This window comes from Bubalus bubalis, chromosome 9, assembly GCF_019923935.1.
Source record: "Bubalus bubalis isolate 160015118507 breed Murrah chromosome 9, NDDB_SH_1, whole genome shotgun sequence".
Classification (NCBI taxonomy): Eukaryota; Metazoa; Chordata; class Mammalia; order Artiodactyla; family Bovidae; genus Bubalus; species Bubalus bubalis.
The window spans coordinates 65328845-65334079 of NC_059165.1; positions in this window are offsets into that span (position 1 = coordinate 65328845).

Sequence of the window (5235 nt, forward strand, 5' to 3'; positions counted from 1 at the left end):
ACTTTTCCATGTGTTTGAAATGCTTCAAAATTATAATGAATAAAGCAAAATGTGTCTGTTTACAATCTTGAAAAGAAAAATGATTCTAGGAAAGAAAATTTGGAAAGAGTACCTTGGTGGAGAACTCTGATTTCTTTATCTGTGTCCACTTTGCTATTCATGCAACAATATTTCCTGAGTGAGTGCGTCCCTAGTGCCAGGAATTGGGGACTTGGGCTCTTAGCATTGGTGGGTGGGTGGCTGAGGCTGGGATCACGTGTGTGAGTTGCACTGGCATGGTGACTGGAGCACGGTTGCCACTCAGTGTATGGGGACCATTACTATAATCGGGTCTTCAGAAATGGCACAGCTGCCAAGACAAAAAAAAAAAAAGCATCTGTCCCTCATTAATCTTAGCCTTGGCTTCATTGTGCCCAGTGCCTGCTCATTACAGTCAATGTTCAGCCTGTCTGACGCAGTTCTGGAGGCCAGCAGCCTGGCGTGTAAACAAGTCATCGCCAGTAGGGCTCTTGGTGGTATAACTTGGGCACTGGAGGGCATGGAGGTTGCAGGGAGGCCTGTAGATTTCCTGAGCCAGAGAGTGAAGGATGGAGCCCTGGTGGGGGTGTGATTGTTCCTACAGGAGACGCACAGTCTCCCTGGGCCTCTGCCCAGACCTGGCTTTGGCCCTTCTTCCTTGCTGCCCGTGCCTTTCTGCGTCACCTTCAGCCACACAATCAAACATGTATAACAAAAGAAAATAAATAAGACATCCAACTTGGGTAGCCTGGGTAGCATTTACTGTTTGCTGTTTCTGAGAATCTGTCTTTGAACTAAAAGGCACAGTGTGTGGGGCAGGGTTGGGGGTGGGGGTGCAGTGTGTCTGGCTTCACTATTCTAGAACAGAAGAATCACCCAGGTCCCTGAAAACTCTGGAAGCCCTTGCATGCTAAAACGGCTTGGGGAATGTGCAAATGCTCAGGAGTCCCGTCTGGTGACTGTGAGCACGGCGGCTCAGGCGCCGGGTATGGGGCACGTCTTGGAGGATTGGGGAGCCGCTCCCAGGGCCCAACACCCGCTGCACGTGGCAGACGCCCTGGCACTGGACTCTGCTGGAGTTTCAGTTGGAAGATGGAAGCTTTGAAACTCCACTAGACTCTGACGCCAGCCAGTTTCCTTCTTGTCTGGAGCTGGGGAAGACCTGGGTCCAAGCACGTCCAAGCCTTCTACCTGGCCTTGCACCCTTGAAACTGGGCCTTGGCTCTGTGGCCTGGGAGCTTGCGAGCCTCCCTCCCATTGGCTGGTGGGGAGGGAAGCTGTAGGAGTGCTGGTCTGCTGCTTCTGTCAGGACCTTTCTTTCTTTCCCCATTGCCCCGAGCCCAGAACTCTGTAGCTCCCTGCCAGCGCTGCAGCCCCACAGGCTGGCAAAGCCTGCTCGGACGAAGACTCCCAATTTGTGAGTCATGGCCTGTCTCGGACCAGGGACCACGGGCCGTGCTGAGTCATTTGGGCTTGTCTGTTCTGAGAAGTGCTGGGAGGGCCAGCCTTGCAGGCACTGGGGGGAGCAGCGGAGTCTACCCTTGACTGCTGGGTGGACTGGCCTCAGCTCAGGGGTATCAGAGCCGATCCACTGGGGTCACACCTCCTTGGAGAGAGGCTTTTTGAGAGGCCTCTGGAGCCCAGGTTGGTGTTGCTTTGTCGGGGCCTCGGCCTCAGGAAGCCCTACGTGCTCAGGTCCCCGCAGTCCCCATCAGCTCTGACTGGGATGCACCTCGGATGATTGAGGCTGGTGCAGTGGGCAGTCTGCCCAGGGTCTCTCAGGAAGTCTTAAGAGTCAGAGTTCTGGGCTTCCCTGGTGGCTCAGATGGTAAAGAATCTGTCTGCAGTGCAGGAAACCTGGGTTCAATCCCCTGGAGAAGGGAATGGCTACACACTCCAGTATCCTTGCCTGGAGATTTCTATGGACAGAGGAGTCTGGTGGGCTACAGTCCATGGGGTCGCAAAGAGTCAGGCACAGACACGACTGAGCCACTAACACTTTCCATTCAGCCAGGGAGGGCCAGGCTGCTGTCCTGGGTTCTCCAGTAGCTCACTCAGCCTTCCTGCCCTGCTTACTTAGAACACAAGGACAGAGGTGACAACAGTGAGAAGCACCTTTTGTCTTTTTTTCCCTGCTCATTAGATTGGCAAAAAATAGAAAGGACTAATAATGCCCAGTGTTGAAGAGAACACAGGGAAACAGGTACTATACTAGGAATATGGCAGGGAGCAAGGGGCCCAGCCTGCTCCTGACAGGCCAGCTGGCAGGATCTATTAATATTTAACCAGCACACACTTCTAAGGACATTTCATAAAAAAAACTTACACAGTGATACAAAAACATCTTGCAATTCCAAGTGTATCTACAGGGGTAGGTAACACTGAAAGTATGTTCACATCCCTGCAGCTTAGTTTGCAATTGTTAGAAAAAAAATAGCAACAGCCTTAATGTCTATCAATAGGATGAAATAAACTAGACTCTGTACTATTGAATCTTCATAGCTGTTAAAAAAAATGAGGTAGATCTGTGTGTACCAACTGCTATGAAAGGATGTTTGTGATACAAAAGTGAAAACAAGTCACAGAACCATGTGTTTAATATGATCTCATTAAACAAACAGCCGTGTGTGTGTGTGTGTGTGTGTGTGTGTGTGTATGCACACGCACATGCACATACATAGGTACAGAAGGAAAGGTCTGGAAGAAGATCAGTGGTGGTTTTCTCTGGGAGGGGGCTGATAATTGAGATAATAGGAGACTTTCACTTTTTCATCTATATGTTGCTATGTTGTGTGATTTTTTTTTTTTTCCTGGTGTGCCTTTCAGTTCAGTTCAGTTCAGTTGCTCAGTCGTGTCCGACTCTTTGCAACCCCATGAATTGCAGCACACCAGGCCTCCCTGTCCATCACCAACTCCCGGAATTCACTCAGACTCATGTCCATCGAGTCAGTGATGCCATCCAGCCCTCTCATCCTCTGTCGTCCCCTTCTCCTCCTGCCCCCAATCCCTCCCAGCATCAGAGTCTTTTCCAATGAGTCAACTCTTCGCATGAGGTGGCCAAAGTACTGGAGCTTCAGCTTTAGCATCATTCCTTCCAAAGAAATCCCAGGGCTGATCTCTTTCAGAATGGACTGGTCGGATCTCCTTGCCTTTACTTTCAAGTAAAAAGAAAAAACAATTAAAAAAAAAAAAGCAGTTGTCCTTATGTGTCATGAGGACTTGAATGAGCGTGTGTGTATATACATGTGCATGCATGTGAGATGGGGGAGAGATTTCTCCTGTCTCTCCCAGGACTGAAAGCTCTTCCCAGGCAGGGTCTGTCTTCCCTCCGGTCAAATCGCCCAGTAAGTCCCACATCTGGGTGTAACTCCCATTCCTAAACAACTTCCCATGTCTACCCTCCCAGCCTCCATGTAACTCCCCCACCCGCTGTCCCAAAGCCCCCTGCCCATCTCCTTTGTGGCCTTTTCACACTGGATTTCCACCCCCTCCACCACCACATGCAGTTGCTCTGTGGGTCCCTCCACCACAGGGTCCTGCCCCTCTTTGCTCTTCATTTATATGCACACAAAGAGGGACTTAAAAAATGTTCAGTCAGTGACCTAAGAATGAATAATAAAGAACCATGAGTGGGACGGTGGACAGAAAGAGACCTCTGAGATCAGCCAGCCCACTTTTCTACCCAAACACCAGATGCCCTTGGCTTGACACCTCTGGTGATGGGGCGGCCACACCCACCCAAGGCAGCTCACCCCCTCTTCCTGTACTGAGTGAGTGGTTTCTTTGGGTGAATCAGGAGCAGGGGCTGTGGCTGAGCATTTCCAGGTAGATTTAAAGCCCATGGTCAGTTCAGCCAGCAGTTTAGAAGTTGATCTGGCGTGAGATGAAATCCCTCCGTGTCTCCAGCCAGGAGAGACCATAGCTGCTGCAGGTGACGCCTCATCCAGTTTCAGCAGGTCAACCCCACCCTAACCACCACGTTGGCAGAGTAGATTAAGCATTAAAAACAAACTAATTAGTACTTCAGGGTAGCTTCATTCAGAAAATTACCACACCAAGGAGGTGTCTCATTTAGAACCGACTTAATTAAAAGACACTTGGTAAATTCCTGTAACAGATGAAGACAGCACTTTCCAGAAATGCCATAATCGAAATATTTTTACTGCATATATCAAATGGTTATTAAATCTTTAATATCCTAATTCCTTAAGAATGCCGTTGTCAGTGACAAATAGCAACCCTGGCAACAAAGGAGTCAATTGTTCCCTCCTCTTGGCTCTGTGAACCTCAGGAAGTCGTTACTTCTCTGGTGGACTCCGATCTGTACATTCTTAATTGCCTGTGAGTACATGCCAGCTCCGGGAGGAATCCACCATAAAGATTATTAATGGGAAGAAGACCGTTTCTGACTGGTTGACTTCTGGTTTAGGGAAGAAAAGCATGGCAGGGGTTGGTTGAATATCTGCCATGTGTGTGGGCTGTGGTCTGGAGGGAGCACAGAGAAGCTGAGTGACTTGTCCAAGTTGCCCAGGAAGCTGGAGGTTGGAAAGAAGGCCTTGCCCATCAGTGTGTGATGGCCAGGCTTGGCTCCTGCCCCAGATGTGGCCTGAGGCAGGCAGGATGAAATAAGCAACTGCTCTGTGCCCCCCACCCTCACCCGAGGGCTTCCGTCCAGTCTGGTTCTCCAGGGACGCAGCTCTTCTCCCTGAAGGATGGGGGCCAGGCCTTCCCTCAGGGCACCTGGCCCTGGCGTGGCTCAGGGGAAAGTGAAAGTGAAGTCGCTCAGTCGTGTCCGACTCTTTGCGACCCCATGGACTGTAGCCTACCAGGTTCCTCCGTCCATGGGATTTTCCAGGCAATAGTACTGGAGTGGATTGACATTTCCTTCTCCAGGGGATCTTCCTGACCCAGGGATTGAACTCAGGTCTCCTGCATTGTAGATAGACACTTTACCGACTGAGCTACCAGGGAAGTCGGTAAATGGTGGAGGGTTGGGCAGTGGGTCCATTGACCCAGGGGAAGTTAACAAAATGCACAATCTTCCAGGCTTTGGGAAGCAAGGGGACTGAGGAAGCTTGTGAACAGAGTGGGGTCCCTCTCAGAATAAACAGAAAGTCACCTTTTTGCTGACTTGCTGCGGGGCTGGTAAGTGGCATGACCACTCCTTGCTTCTGTTTCCTCACCTACAAAAGAAGTGGAAGCACCACGAGAGCCTGG